The following is a 17,653-nucleotide window of genomic DNA, read 5'->3' as shown; positions in this document are numbered from 1 at the left end:
ATATATGTAAAGAGATGTATCATAGGGTATACTGGCTCACGTGATTATGGAGACTGAGAGCTGTAGTTTGAAGGTCTGAGATCCAGAGAGCTGATGGTATAGATTCCAGTCCAAGTCTGAAGGCCAGAGGATCAGAAGTGCCAAGGGCAGGAGATGTTCCAGCTTAAGCAAACAGGTAGAGGGTGAATTCAACCTTAGTCTGCCTTTTTGTTTATTCAGGCCCTCAACAAATTGGATGATGTCCACCCACACTGGAGAGGACCATGTGCTTACTTAGTCCATCAATTCAAATGATAATCTCTTCCAGAAACATCCTTACAGACACATCCAGACATCATGTTTAACCAGATATCTGAGCATCCTGTGAAACAGTCAAGTTGACATATAAAATTAACCATCACACTCTGGCTTTTGTTGTTATCATTTTTTCCTTTAATAGCAATTCCCTGTCGCCCTGGTCTCCAGAGGGGTTTTTTTGGTTTGTTTTTAAAATTTTTTTTAATCTTTATTTTTTCCAGCTTTATTAAGGAATGATTGACAAATAAAATTGCAATATATTTAAAGTGTACAACATGATGATTTGATAGACATATACCTTGTGAAGTGATTACCACCATCAAGTTAATCAACACATCCATCACCTCACATCGTTTACTTTTTTTTCATTTGGGGATACTTAAGATCTCCTCTCTTAGTAAATTTCAAGCATACAATCCAACATTTTTAACTACAGTTACCATGCTGTATATTAGATCCTCAGAATTTATCCATCTTATTAGTGAGAATTTGTACTCTTTGACCTCTAAGATCAGGAATAGGACAAGGGTGCCCACTCTTGCCACTTCTGTCCACCGTAGTACTGGGAGTCATAGCAAGAGCAACTAGGCATTCATTCAGCCAACTAGGACATAAATAAAAACTCTTGGTCTAATTATGAGCTAAAAAACAAAGACCGGTTCTTCATCAGGCATCATTTCATGTATACCTCTCTCCTCCTAGAAAAACACCTCAGAAAAGATGACTCTTACTGAAGAGAAAAAATCAAGATCTATGTTTCTGCCTACCACTCATACTTCTATATTTTAAGAAATCATATTCTATTTATTACATCACCTGTGTCTCAAACTTTCTCCAAAATTAAAAAGACTTCTTTATTAAGATATTTCACATTTCCCTTTCTGATTTTTCAGTAATTAGTTAGGTATCACAATGAAAGACAGAATTTTTGCCTATGGTATTACAGCACATACACTCTTTTAAAACTGAAAGAGTCCCCTGATTGTTATTAAGAGTGTTCTTAGTTACAAAGCAATTTGAGATTGTAAATACTGCTAGAATGTTTTTGTCCATATTCTGGCCCAACTAAGCATGCAGGGCATATAGTAGTTGGGGGCTCATACTCTGAAAATAGACAACCTCAGTTTCGTGTTTCAGCTCTGTCACTTATTAGCCATGACTTTGTGCAAGTTATTTGACTGTGTAAGCCTCAGGTTTTTCATCTGTAAAATTAATTCATTCACTACACATACTTAATTAGTGCCCACCAATTTTATTATAATTATTATTATCATCATTCTGTTCAAACTTACATGAGATACGTATCTATGTTATCTCATTTGACTAAAATTATTACAGAGCATTCAACTGGTTGGTATAAAACATAAATAGCAAAGTCAGCTCAGTTGGCAAGACTAAGGTCAAGTGTGAGAGCAGTGTGCCTCCTGTCAATGTTACCATAGCACTCTGCACTTATGAGCATGGTAGCACTTTCCATAAAGTTTAGTGTTTATGTATTTATGCCCCCTCTTCCCTGACTTGAAGTCACAAGCTATATTAGTCATCTATTTCCAGCTGCTAGTACAATACCATGCACAATATGGTAGAGTTTAATTAATGCTTTTTATGTGAGTAAATGAATGAATGAATAATGAAGCTTATTTAGTGAGAAATTAGAAGACAATTAGAGAATAAACATCAACCTGGAGGAAATGCTCTGTCCTTTAACCCATCACAGAATATCTCTAATGCAGAACAGGTTTGAGAGAGATTTGAAAGTAGAGATATCTATGCTGGGATTCTTTGTTATAAGGTTTGGTACCATAGTAATTAAAGGACAGAAATGACAATCTCAAGAGTAACAGAGAAGCAGTCTCAGAACTCCAGGAAAATGGATCAGAAAGCCTATATATACATATTTTTGCATTTTTTTCATTTTTATTGAGGTAGCATTGGTTTATAACACTATAAAAATTTCAGGTGTACATCATTATATTTCAACTTCTGTGTAGATTACATCATGTTCACCACCCAAATACTAATTACCAGCCATCACTGTACACACGTGGGAATCACCCCTTTCGCCTTTTCTCCCCTTCCTCTCTGGTCACCACCAATCCAAGATGTGTCTATGTGTTTGTTTGTTGTTGTTGTTATCTTCTATTTATGAGGGAGATCACACAGTATTTGACTTTCTCTCTCTGACTTATTTCGCGTAGCATAATACCCTCAAGGTCCATCAATGTTGTCGCAAATAGCAAGATTTCGTCTGTTTTTATGGCTGAGTAGTATTCCATTGTGTATATATACCACATCTTCTTTATCCATTCATCCCTTGATGGGCACCTAGGTTGCTTCCAAGTCTTGGCTGTTGTGAATAATACCACAATGTACATAGGGGTGCATATATTTTTATGCATTCATGTTTTCATGTTCTTTGGATAAACACCCACCAGTGGAATAGCTGGACTCTACAGTAACTCTATTTTTAATTTTTTGAGGAATCTCCATACTGTTTTCCACAGTAGCTGCACAAGTTTACATTCCCACCAGCAGTGTATGGGACTTCCCTTTTCCCCACATCCTCTCCAACACTTGTTATTTCTTGTCTTATTAATTATAGCTATTCTGACGGGTGTAAGGTGATAGCTCATTGTAGTTTTGATTTGCATCCCTTAATAATTAAGGATGTTGAACATCTCTTTTCCTGTGCTGTTGGCTATCTGTATATCTTCTTTGGAAAATATGTCTGTTTAGATCTTTTGCCCATTTTTTAATTGGGTTGCTAGTGTTTATGCTCTTGAGATGTATGAGTTCTTCATATATTTTGAATATTAAGCCCTTATCAGATATATTGTTTGTAAATATCTTTTCCCAATTGTTAGGTTGTCTTTTTGTCTTGTTGATGGTTTCCTTTCCAATGCAGAAGGTTTTTAGTTAGATGTAGTCCCATTGTTTATTTTTTCTATTGTTTCTCTTGCCTGGTCAGACATGGTGCGGGAAAACATGCTGCTAAGACTAATGTTGAAGAGCACACTAACTATGTTTTCTTCTAGAACTTTTATGGCTTCAGGTCTTACATCAAGTCTTTAATCCATTTTGAGTTAATTTTTGTGTATAGTGTAAAATAATGGTGTACTTTAATTTTTTTGCATGTGGTTGTCCAGTTTTTCCAATGCCATTTATTGAAGAGACTTTCTTTTCTCCATTGTATGTTCTTGGCTCCCTTGTCAAAAATTAGTTGTCCATAGATGTGCGGGTTTATTTCTGGGCTGTTGATTCTGTTTCATTGATCTGTGTGTCTGTTTTGGTGCCAGTACAATGCTGTTTTGATTACTATTGCTTTGCAGTATATTTTGAAAGCAGGGAATGTGATGCCTCCAGCTTTCTTCTTTTCCTCAGGATTCCTTTGGCTATTCGGGGTCTTGTGTTGTCCCATATAAATTTTAGGATTCTTTTTTCTTTTATGTGAAAATTGTTGTTGGAACTTTGATAGAGACTGCACTGAATCTGTAGATTGCTTTAAGCAGTATGGAAAATTTAACTATGTTAATTCTTCCAATCCAAGAGCAGAGAATATCTTTCCATTTCTTTGTGTCTTTTTCAATTTCTTTCAAGAGTGTTTTATAGGTTTCAGCGTACAGATCTTTCACTTCTTTGGTTAAATTTATTCCTAGATATTTTATTATTTTTGTTGCAATTGTAAATGGGATTGTATTCTTAATTTCACTTTCTGCTACTTTGTTACTAGTGTAAGAAAGCCTATATCTTAAGACTGAACTTCAAGCAATCGTAGACAGAGATGGAGCACTACCAGCCCCTTGTTAACATATTAGCACTGCTAGTAAGAAAGGATCATCTGTGGTGGGCCAGAGTGAAAGACAAAGGCAGGAAAAGATGACTCTGACATAGAACCTAGTCAATCATTTGGCCTAAGAATATGGAACTCTAGTCATCAAAGCTAAGCCTCACTAGCACTTTTGTGAATAGAACTAAGCATTTGGCTTATGGCCATATCACTCCAATCTCTGCCTCCGTCTCCATATTGCCTTCTCTCTATATCTTCTCCTCTGTCTGCTCTCCTCTGTGTATATAATAGAAGCACAGTTTTAATTAGAATAGGGCCTACCCAGATTAACCAGGATAATCTCATTTTAAGAGCCTTAACATAATTACACCTGAAAAGACTCTTTTTCTAAATAAAGTAACATTCACAGTTTCCAGATATGAGGGCATAGACATCTTTTTGAGGGGCCACCATTCAAGCCACTACAGGAGGAAACACTTCTTAACTCATTTTATGAAGCCAGTATTACTCAAATATCAAAACAAGACAAAACACCACAAGAAAAGAGAACTACCCATCAATCTCTCTTATGAATATACATGCAAAAATTCTCATCAACATACTGGCAAAAATAATCCAGCAAATTATAAAAAGGATTATATTCTATGACCAAGGATTGAGAGAGAGAGATTGAGAGAAAGAATATCAATAGAATAAAGGACAAAAGCCATATGATCATCTCAATAAACATAGAGAGAGTATTTGACAAAATCCAATACACTTTCATGATAAAAATACCAACAAACTAGGAATAAAAGAAAATTTCCTCAACCTAAAGAAAGTCAGCTACAAAAATCTTATATCTAACACGTTACATATTGTGAAAGACTGGATGTTTGCCCTCCTAATGTCAAGAATAAGACAAGCACATCCTCTCTTGCCACCTCTATTATACATTGCACTGGAGGTTCTACTCAGGCCAATTAGGAAAGGGAAGGGAGGAGGGAAAGAAGGAAGGAAAGAAGAAAGAAGGAAGGATAGGACAAGGAAGGAAGGAAGAAGGAAGAAAGGGAGGAAGGGAGGGAGAAAAGGCAAGAAGAAATGTCATCCGGATTGGAAAGGAAGAAGTAAAACTATCTCTATTCACAAATGACGTGATTTTGTAAATAGAAAATCCTAAGGAATCCACTAAAAATCTACCAAAGACAATAAACAAGTTTGGCAAAGTTGTCGAATGCAAGATCAGTATGAAAAAATGAATTATGTGTTACACACTTGCAATGAGTAATCCAAAAATAAAACTGAGAAAATAGTTCCATTTATAGTAGCAACAAAAAGAATAAAATACTTAGGAATAAATTTGACAAAAACAGTGTAAAACTTATATTCTGAAAACTAAAAAACACTTTTGAAAGAAATTTTAAAATATCTAAATAAAAGGAAAGAAAATCCCATGTTCATGTTCTGCAAGACGTAAAACTGTCAAAATAACAATACTGCCCAAATTAATCTACTGATTTAATGTCATACCTATCAATATCCCGACTAGCCTCTTGCAGAAATTTACAAGCCGATCCTAAAATTCATATGGAAATGCAAAGGGCTCAGAACAGGCACACAAGAAAATCTTGAGAAAGAAGAACAAAGTTAGAAGACTCACACTTCACAATTTTCAAACTTACTAAGAAATTACAGTAATCAAGACAGTGTGTATTGGCATTTTGATAGACATTGAATATTGAATATCATTTAGAGTCTAGAAACAAACTCTTACATTTATGGTCAATTGATTCGGGGCCGATACCAAGACAATTCAGTGTGGAGAGAATGATGTTTTCAGCAAATGCTTCTTGACAACTAGATATCCACATGCAAAAGAATGAGGTTGGGCCCCATCCTTATTCTATACACAAAAGTTATCTCAAAATGGATCACAGATCTAAATGTAATAATGAAAATTAAAACTCTCGCAAGAAAATATACATTGATTTTACATTAAACACTGTACATTCTGTCTGTATAGGCCTTTGATCCAAATTAATAGAATTATGACCCCAAATTATAGGCCATACTATTTTACTAAGTTTTCTTATGATAAGGGGATGACTTTATAAGAAGAGAAATTAACAGAGTAGCAAATCTATTTAGTCATTCTTTGCACATAAACTTTTAGCAATACATGAAAAATACTTTCCACCAAAACTCAGAATACTCACATTGAATCTAAACTACTATAGTGAGACCAGTCTCTTATAACACCTACAACCCTCTATTGCATTTAGCCCTTTCCATGTCAATAACTGTGAGCATGCTGAGGGTTCCATGTGTGATTTATCTTTATATCCTCAGCATCGAACAGAGCGTATGACACATAGAAAGTGCCTAATAAATACTTCTTGGACAAATGTCCTTTAGTTCTTCCAGAACACATTTTCCTTCTCTCTGGAAATTTGTAAGTTCTTTCTGTGTCCCATAACTTACCAAATTTACCAAAACGTAAAAGGAGGACTAATTAAATGACAGACAAATAGCCTAATAGCAACTCGATCACTGAGAGAGATTCAAACCTCAGGAACTCTTCCTCATTGCAATAGCTTTCAGTCACCCAGATTTAGGGTTGGAGACTTAAACGTAGATACTGGAGAAAGATCGAAGCCTAATAACTAAGCAACAGTAAAATCAAATCTACAGTGATTTGATTTTCCTTACAGTGAAAAGCTTTGAATTCATTTAATTTAACTTTCTCCAATTCTCTAGTGTTTAATCTAAAAGCAGAGAGGCTAATGATGACACAAAGAAACTTATCTAGAATAAATTCAAAGAAATATCTTATTGTAGATGCCCTGAGCACAGTGAGTATTCACTCTATGTCTAAGATTTGGTTTCTGCTGTAGGCTGAATGTTTGTGTTCCTTCAAAATTCATACATTGAAACCTAACCCCCAAAGTGATCATATTTGGAGGTAGGGCCTTTGAGAGGTCATTAGGCCATGAGAGAGGAGCTCTCATGAATGGGATTAGTGCCCTTATAACAGCAATCCCAAAGAACTCTCCCATCCCTTTCTCCAGTAGGTGCAACTATGAGAGACTCACAAAACTCTCCATATATCCTTGAGAGAAAGAACTAGCTTTAAACACTTAACACATTGCTGTTGCCCAAGAAGGCTGCGCCATTCCCACTAATATTGTTTCCCTTGTTCCCTACCATGGAGGGTCTGAAACTACTGTCAGCCAGGATGGGGAGATGCAGAGGAGCTGGAAAGCAAGCATTAGATAACACAATGAGCGAAGCAAGAGAACTTCTCATTTTCCAACTTTAGGAGAAAGGCTAGGAGTTGAGGTTGATGACCAGGTATTCCACTCTCAGTCTTACAGACGTTGATATCTATTAAGGCACCATGAGTAAAACTCATGACTGAGAGACTATGATGTAATCTGTTTTCATCGAATAAAGAAAGAGAAGATTGCCAAGGATTTGTACATAATTCAAGATATAACAAGACATTTGTTGGGCCTTTGCAGCAACGTCATTTTACTTATAAACAGTTTAGAGGAAGAATATTTATGGCCCTTCGACCTCTCCCACTGGCCCTGAAAGAAATTGGATTTCCAACCAAATCCATTTACAAGAGAGAACAATTCATTCTAATAAAACCACATGGTAAGTACACTAAGTAGGAAAAACAAAAGTCTTTTGATGAACAGAGACATTATACCCACAGGAGTGGCAGCAGCCTCAGTGAAAGGTAAGCTTGACTGCTTCTGATCTCACTTGAAATTTTCTGGGCTCTTAAAGCCTAACAATACTACAATAGACTGCTTCAGAGTTACACACGTTCAATTAACCAACAGGCCCAATTTCAGATTTGATACTCAGGGCATGAGGTGATATATGAAGAAGAAAAATGCCACAAACCCTCTGAAAGGAACTTCAACTTCTACTCTATGTTATTTATAGCCCCAGCACCAGAATTAACATGGAGGGGATACTAAAAGGTATGGAATACGATATTTACTTTGAAAAATATTTCATCTATTTTGAGAGAAAAGATCAGAATATGCAATGCAGAACATTAAAAAATTGAAGATAATTGGAAGTTTAAAACAAATTGTCAAATTCAGACAGCATGGTGAAAGGAATATGTATTCAAAAGTATGGAGGAAATATAGACTGAGCTTGGAAACTGCGAAATGAGAAAGAAGAAGATATTAATGATTACACCGTTTCCTGACTTAACAGAGTTAGTGACTGGTGGTAACATTCACTGAGATGGGGAACATAGAATGAGAATTGGGAGAAAATATGATAGATTAATTTAGATGTGCTGAGTTTGAATGTTCTATGGGGCATTCAAAGAAAAAGTCCAGCAGCAGTTGGGTAACATACATGGAGTCCAGTAAGTATATTTATGCGGGAGACAACTCACAGTTGCTAGGGAATTAGATTAGCTCTAAAATCTTAAATCTTTGCTTTCCTTGTAGATTGTAAGAGTTGACAATCTTTTGACTGCACCAAATTCTAACCTTGTTTTCAAAGAAAGGTGTGTTATATTTAACAATACATAAAATAAATACAGCTTTAACAATGCACAGAACAAATATAGCAATAATTCAAATATTACTGTAGGAAAGGCATTCTCATTTTATACCTTATTGTCAGATCAGCTGTAAATGTCTCCTCTGATTCATTTTCAGTTATCTCTGGTGACACTTCTGGAATAAAGTCCCTGAAAAGAATCAAAGCTGGCTTTCTACAAGTGGAGTAGCATATAAATCTGAGTTTTCCAACTTGGGAAAGCCAAAGAAATATTCTGCAAGATTCAGTTTATTGTGCCTGCTGAATTGGGGGCTGTCATGCTCTGGACCTGGGGTCCTTCATCCAAATACTAGTCAGTGGAGTGTACGTAGTGATATTTCTGTTGAGTGAGCAACAAGCAGCACCAAAAGCAAAGAATATAAATAAAACAAAGAAACAGGCAACACACACAGATTTTGGCCCTTGGTGGCTATGTCATAATGGGCATGGAAAGTTCCAACTAAGCTTAGAGAAGACAGGGAAAAGAAATTATACATCAGGCAGAAAATGAGACTATGAGAGTACATAACAAGAAGAAGCAATTGCTTCTTTATCTCACACAAAAACTTTCTAAATTCCCTAGGTGCTAGAAACTAAAACCAGTTTAGCTGTTCATCAATAAAACAAAACAGCAAGTCTATGCGTGTTCTGACGGGCACTGGAGAGAAAATCCCAGTTTTTCTCAACAAATATAAGCAGTTGATTAACTAGACCAAGCAGAATGGGGGGTGGGGAGGGAAACTAAGTATCCTGAGAAATACCAACATATAGGGATGAACAGAGAACAGGATGCCTGCAAAGGTATTCCAGAAGGAGATAACAGGACTTAACTGCAATTAAAATAAGAAACTGCTGGATAATAAGAAGCGTTAGGGGACCTGACCTACTTGATGGATGAGTGCTATGTGATTAAAATATTATTTGTATATAATTAATGAAACAAGACTGTAATTCTGCATAATAGAGAAAAGGATGAGGTTGAAGGACTGTGTGTGTGGAAAAGAACTCAAAAAGGACAAGATGAATCTCCCTGGTATTAACAGGAAAGGAGAAACAGGCATTACTCTACCTCTGAGCACATCAGAGAAACATTTTTTAACTTGTGTGCTTGGATATAAACAAAGTTTAAATAAGCAGTATTTATGATAATGCGTAAAACCTGTGGATTCTTGGCAAATGGAAAGTCAGATCCTAGCTCATGAATCTGGAAGAGAATTGTGTCAAAGAAAATGAGAGATGTTTTTGCTGGTAGCATGGGAATTGAGAAAGAAAATTTGACCACAACCAAGACCCAAGAGGACTGAAATGAATTATTCTGTGAGTAAGGATGTAACTTTATTCCTCTCCTAATGGAGAAATGAGGAGACCATTGGTCAATGCAGAACGTTCAGATATGGGTCAATCTGTTCTCTCCTGAGGCCTTTACAAGCAGATAAAGCAACATAACCCAGTGTTCTGGAAAAGAGGATAGAATCATTGAATTTGGATGTCCATTTCCATCCCTACTCAGTGATATCATGTAGATTAGAAGAATATAGGAGTAAATAAAGTGACCTGTGGGCAAGGATGGCATTCAAAATATTTCTTAGCCTGTAGATCATGGACTCCAAACAATCAGAAGGGACCAATAAGAATGCAGTCAAGCCATGAATAACTGCTATGGCCATACTATGGGGAACCAGTTGAATTTCCACACTGCCTATGAGTTTGATTTGATCTTCACAGTCAATGTTTCTAGATGAGACTGTTTATATGCTTCTCAAGGGCATCTTCTTCTAAGGAAGCTAAATAAACCCTGTTACCATATTACTCTATTAATATCCTTTGTAAACCTTTTGTTAATAGGATTGTGCAACAGTAAAATTTTTCCCAGCTCAATGACAACAAACTTACAGCCAAGTCCTGCCAAATATGTCTCTGAAATTTCTGATTATTCCTTACTTTTTCATTTGCATTTACTTTGCCACCATCACTACTCTCCTGGACTTTTCTACCTATATTCAACTGATTTTTCTATCTGCATTTCTCATGTTTTCCATCCATCCTTCACACTGCCACCAGTAAACAGTGCTAAAATTATTGACCTGAAGAAAAAAAATTAATAACCACTCACCTTGTTTAAAAATGCACATTTCTCCCCTTGGTACTCAAAACTTAAAATTGGTCCCAACTTTCCTTTTCATCCGCAGCCTTTATTGCTACTCTACTCTCCCTCTCCCCTCGCTGCATCATCTTTTCCTGTTTGAGGACTGGATAAATCCTCGTTCTCCATAGACTACTTTGCTTATACATTCATGTAATAATGATGTTGGCTTGTGTCTCCCTGCCCCTAGATATTTTGGAAGCTTCATTATAGTTCTAAATTATTCACTTCCCCTTTCTGTAAGAAGATCATACCTTTCTGCCACACTGACATCAGGATTGACTGTGTGACTTGTTTGGCCAATGAAATGTGAGAAGAAGTAACATTTCTTTGTAGAATCTTTAAGAGCCATGGCATCATTTTGACACCACTCTTTTTTTTTTCTCTTGGTCATCAGAACATCATGTTCCAGTTAGGGCTTCTCCCTCAGCTTAGATGACAGAATGAAACCATGTGGTACAGAGCTACAGTGGACTCACCTCCAACATGAAGCACAGGCTAAATTGCTTTTGCAAATTACTTCGCAAAACCAGACTGATACAGAGATCTGATTTAAAAGGCCCAAATACCAGTTCCAGGGCTGCAGCAATTCAAAGTCCTTCCCGTTTTCACGCCTTGCTTCCTCTTACATACTCCTCTCTGCCTTCACTTCAATGAGTACTACATGGATTCTGTCCCATATAAAACCTAAACTAGAAACACAGCCCCTTTATAGCTCTCTGCAAGAAATCTAATCATACTCAGTAGTTCATGAGTTTCGTAACATCCAGGAAAAGTTGGATGGCTGAGAGATTGGATCACATCCCACAGTGCGCAGTCTTCTGTTAACACTCTGTCTCAGCTCCTCATATTCCATAGTCTTCCAAAATCTTGTGGTGACTCAGGACCCTTTCCAACTCCCACAATGCTCCCATGGGAAAGTAGCTCAGCACCATGCTCTTGTCACATCTCTGTCTTGGCACAGGACCACAGAGCAGCCTGTTTTCCACCGACATATTCCCATGATTTATTTAAACCAAAACCTCATTTGTTATGAAATCATATTTTAATGCTATCACAACTAATGTCCTACCTTGGGAGATAATATCTAATACCCCATCAAACTTTTCCATTGCAAAATCACTTTCATGTCCACTGTCTAATCATATTACATCTATTTTGCCTTCAATCTCTGTGAAGGCAAGTGCCATGATTCATGTATAACATGGAGTCTGCGGCTCTTAACACAGTGCCCAACACATGGTGAGCACTCAATCAGTAACTATGAGTGAATAATGAATGAATAAATGAAAGCATGAACATAGCTATTCAGTGACAAGCCAAGGATCACATAGTTGTTAAGAGACAGAACTGGAATTCCAGCTCATGTCTTGGATTCCAGTCCCCATGGCCTTACTGCACTGTGCCTCTGCCACACACCTAGAGTCCTTTCACTATCGACGGGTGCAAACAGAGGTAGAGTGAACACAGTCCAATGATCTCAAAGAGAGAGTTAAATTGTCAGACAGGTATTGGACTGACAGGTTTTAAAAGTTTCTTCTAATCTGAAATTGTAATGAGAAATCTAATGCTCAGATTTGCTATAGGTATGTATAAAATGAAATTTTTCCTCTAGAATACATTTTATTTACATATATGAAACTGTGTGGATGCAGATCATGTAAATTCAGCCTTCCTTAATGTTCCAAAGGGACAATCTAGATTGAGACATCAAAGTCATAAATTCTACCAGTAAACACTGTCTTCCTCACTCTGCAATGATAGATGACAGGTTGTTTCTGTCTGTTAAATAATTCGTCCTCTTCAGTGCTTACAAGTTTATAAACACAAGAGGATTTACATTTTCATAATCATACTAAACTCTCCATTTTGAAAGCCTAGAGTCACTTTTTATAAATGCACAGGTTTATAATTCCCCAGCTGCTGTTGTCAGGGAGTGAATAGAGTCATCATTCCTTCCTAGAAACACATAATTTAGAGTCAGATGACCTGCTTGGAGGTTTTAGCTCAACTGCTTATTGATTTGAGTGACCTCGGGCAAGGCATACAACTTCCAGGTTTGTGATCTCTAAAGTAGGATTAATAATAAACATAAGTGAGCATTGAGGATCAAATGAGATAAGATGATAGCTTTCAAACTCTATTTTATGGAGACTTAGGGGTGGGGAAAGGTCAAGCAAGAGAAGCCACAGCTGCCTCTCCATTCTCCACTGCTTGGACTAAAGAAAGTCAGCTTTTAACTCTGCAGATCTCAGCTTCAGACCTTCAAATTCTCAGCTCAATTATTTGTTGACCACATTAGTGGTTGTTTCCAATATGAACAGCCCCTTGCAATTGTCCAGTGCTGCAGAGTTCACAGAACACATCCGTATACATTATCTCATATCTAATCCTTACCTTGATACAAGAAAATTATCTTTTCCACTTGGAAGCTGAAAGACTGAAACCCTAAAAGATTGAATGACTTGCCATAGTTCCCAAGATGAGGCAGCAGGAGCTCCCAGTCAGAGACATGCTGTTCCTGCAACTCTGGGAAGCCTTCACGTTCCTGTTTTCTCCAATACACAAGATACCATCTTTAATTTGAAAACTGTTTGCCTTGTCAGATGACTTATGTTCTCACAATAAACAAGACCACATTCTCATTTTTCTTCAAAGAATGAAACTTCTGGCTTATCTCATGGAGAAGGTGAAAGCATCGATTCAAAGTCTGATAAGACTTAGAGCATAGCTCATGTTTCTATTTCTAAGGCCATAAAAAACACGTTGCCCCTAGAGCATGAGGATAGTCATCTCAGCCCCAGCAGAGCACACTGAAAAGGCCAATTGTTCCTAGATGGAAACAACAAATGTGTCAGCGATACGTGTCATTTGATTTCCTTGTTGATACTAACTTTAACTTTCTTCTCATTTGAAAAGAGCAATTATCTGGATTTTTCTAGTTAACATGCTCTGTCCATCTCTCCTGTAATCCCGAATACCTGCCCATGGATATATTAAGACATTTTTCCTACTCACTGAATTCATTCATTCATTTATTCATCTATTAAACAAGTAGTAAGCACCTATCCTATGCTGGACATGGGACTAGGCGTTGTGAATACCAAATCCATAATAATCAGTTCCTGCCAGCAAGATGTTCACAGTATTTCTGGGAAGAAGTGACTTATATAAATACAAAACAGAATGAGGTAAGTACATGAAAGAGGTACAAAGAGTTCTGAGAATCCAGTGAGGAAAGCCCACCTTTTTTCAATCATTTTACTGAGATCATATTGGTTTATAACATTGTGGAATTTCAGGTATACATTATTATTTATCAATTTCTGTATAGACTACATTGCCCTCAACAGCCTTCTCCAACGCTCATCCTATGATCCAGCAACATTCTTAGAATGTGATAGTTGACTTCACTTCACACTCTCAAAGGCATCCTTCAAATTAGAATAGAATTGTTCTAATATAATATAAAACCCCTCCCTTTGATGCAAAAAAAATGTATCCATATTGTAAGGATATGTGTTGCAGGAGGGGAATTAATATCATCACATAGCTAATCAAAGACTTGGCCGATTTTAGCATTTAGATTCTGATTCTTAAATACGTAGTTTTGTTTTGTTTTTCTCTCTCTTTCTCTTTTCCTGCTGCCTCTCCACAATACGCTAAAATTGCAGAATCCTCATTTTTTATCCTGGGGAAATAATCTCTTGGTCTCCTCAAGGTTATCACAAGTTCTCACATATTCCTTATGGTCATCATCAGGTTTCCTCCCCTAAGTAAACTTACACAGCAAAGACATTTCCCTGAGACAAACTGCTATTTCCAAGATCCTCACCCAGGACAGGAGGTTTAATGAGACAAAATGAACTTCTGGAAGCATCTGGGGAACCAATGAAGAGTAAGCATTTTAAAAAGAACACATAAATGATCTACTAAGAATTTGGGAGAAAAAGAATAGCCTGCTATTCCTTAAAGGGATAAATAATAGAAGGGAAATTTTTTTCACCAAAATGATTTCATTTGAGTGTAACATCTGGTTTCTTCTGAAATGCATAAATAAACTTCAGGAAAGAGGATAGCGGAAGGACGTGAAGTTGAGAAAAGGAGTAAATCAGAGTTGTGCCACCACTTGGGCAAACCTGCTGTCACAATGGTACTGTGTCCATATGACAAACTGTTTTAAGCAATGAGCAGTGGTGCTTTAAAAGGCTAGTATCAAGCATAAATTGATCCACATTATATTGTCATTAGTCCTTTATTCCTCATTATCGCCCTGCACATCCTGGCCAGACACAAATGCTTACTGTTCTTCACATATACCTCAGACCATTTGCCTGCATGTGCTTCTTCTGTCTGAAATCCTCAATATTTCTCTTGCATTCACTTAAATACTGGACCCAGGCCCAGGTAACTTCTCCATTTACTTAATTGTAAAATAGGTAACCTATTCACATGGATCAAAGCTTAACAGTCTCCTTCCCACCTCTGTTTCTCAGCTACCAGTCACCTCTCCCGAAGGGACCAAGAGTATATTTCCCTGTGTGTTCATCAATTAAAAGGGATTTTTTTTTTTTTTTTGAGGAAGACTAGCCCTGAGCTAACATCTGCCAATCCTCCTCTCTTTGCTGAGGAAGACTGGCCCTCAGCTAACATCTGTGCCCATCTTCCTCTACTTTCTATGTGGGACAACTACCACAGCATGGCTTGCCAAGTGGTGCCATGTCCGCACCCGGGACCCAAACCGGCGAACCCCAGGCTGCCAAAGCAGAACGTGTACACTTAACCGCTGTGCAACCGGGCCAGCCCCTAAAAGGAATATTTTATGAATATGTGTGCATGCTTCCATATTTTACACTAACATATCATATTAACTGTTTGTTATCATGGGAAATTTATTTAACTTACTGCAAAAGTGTCCTCATCTGTAAAATGGGAGAAAAATACTACTACTGGCATCATGGGGTTGTTTTGAGGATTAAATGAGTTACACTCATATACACACACAAATCATTTAGAAGAGAATCTGACACAGAGCAAGCTCTATATAAGAATTGGATATTACTATTTTCATCTTCATCATCTTAATCATAATTTTATGTCTCCATGAAAATAAATATTTAACAATTTAACTGGCTCTATAATATTCCACTATATTTTTATACATCATTTATTTGGAGATATCCTCTTACAGGGCATTTAGAGATTTTACAATTTCTCTGTATTGCAATGGACATCAAGAACATTGTGAACTTGGAAAACTATCTCCTTAAAAGGAAATCTTAGCAGTGGGGTCAATGGCCATGTTTTAATGGCCTTGAATAGAAGTTTATGGGAGAAATTGTAGCATGAACAGATGCAAGAACTTACCCTTCAACTTCAAACCACCAGACCTATTCTTTAAAGGGATAAATATTTTTTATTGCTCAAATAAAAAAGGAGGAATTTTCTTGGTTCCAGAAATGAAGAAGAAACACTTAGATGTGGTATTGACCAGTGCTTGAAGCTATGGAGCTCATGGGGGACTGGAATCTGAAACACACATTAGGGACTAGAGTTTTAACTTCCACATGGAAGCTAGATTTGGGGCCACGGATCCCACATGTTCTAAGTATCCAGCAAAGGACATCAATTGAACTGGAAAATATCTGCCCATATCCCAGGATCACAGAAAAGAAGCAAGTCATTTACTCCAGTCTTTGGTTGAAAAGGGAATCAGCCGCCAGAAATCAGAAACCTAGCTTTGATGCCAAGTTTATACTAACTGAATATTTCAAAAAATCCAGAGTCAAGAACTAGCCTAAAAGTAAGTTAACAGTGGGGAATCCCATGGAACTTTGGCAGAGTCATCTGTGAGATCTTTCAATAGGGAGGCTTCCAATAACCAAAGCATAGGTGGAAATTCTATGAAATATATACAATGTTAGTTATGAAAAGGCATAATGCCAAGAAAGATAGCCTGTGGAATTAACAAATGGAAGGATTCACACTGTGGAAATAGAGATAACAGAACTTTACAATAAGTGTATGTGAAATGTTCAAAGTAATAAAGAAGACGTAAATATTCAAAAGACAAACAAAAGATATAATAAAACAAGATAAGCCAAGTGAAAATCTATAAATTATAAAATAAACTTATTGAGAGAATTAAATAATTCAGGGAAGGAATAATGAATTTGCAAGGCATATCTGAAAAAATAATTAAAACATAATACTGAAGGTTAAAGAGGGAGAATATGTGAGAAAGAAGTTAGTAACATGAAGAATGAGTATAATTTCTAACATAACTTTAAAAGGAATTCCAGAAAAAGAGTGATAGAGAAAATGGGAGAGAAGTAGTATGAAAAAGTTTGAAGAAATAGTGGTTGTAATTGAAAGAAAACATAACTCTTCAGACTTAAAAGTCACCATACAAAATATAAATCATACAACTATACTTCTACATATATTTAGTGAAATGTTGAGTCTCAAGGTAAATACAGAAGTTTTAAAGCTATCAAAGAGGGGCCAGCCCCGTGGATGAGTGGTTAAGTTCAAGTGCTCAGCTTCAGCAGCCCAGGATTTTGCCGGTTCAGATCCTGGGCGTGAATATGGCACCGCTTGTCAGGCCACGTTGAGGCAGTGTCCCACATGCCACAACTGGAAGGTCCCACAACTAAAGTATACAACTATGTACTGGGGGGATTTGGGGAGAAAAAGCAGGAAAAAAAAAGCTATCAAAGAGTAAGAAATGTTTATCTGTAAAAGAACGACAATAAGGGAGACAGTAGACATCATCAGCCACCATTAATGTGGAAGAAAATGAAAAAAATAACAATATATTGAGATATAACTATCAAAGTCAACTATATATGTATACATATGGTGTAATATAT

The sequence above is a fragment of the Equus caballus genome, chromosome 15 (genome assembly GCF_041296265.1).
Source record: "Equus caballus isolate H_3958 breed thoroughbred chromosome 15, TB-T2T, whole genome shotgun sequence".
NCBI classification, from domain to species: domain Eukaryota; kingdom Metazoa; phylum Chordata; class Mammalia; order Perissodactyla; family Equidae; genus Equus; species Equus caballus.
Note: the sequence above shows the minus strand (reverse complement) of the source record.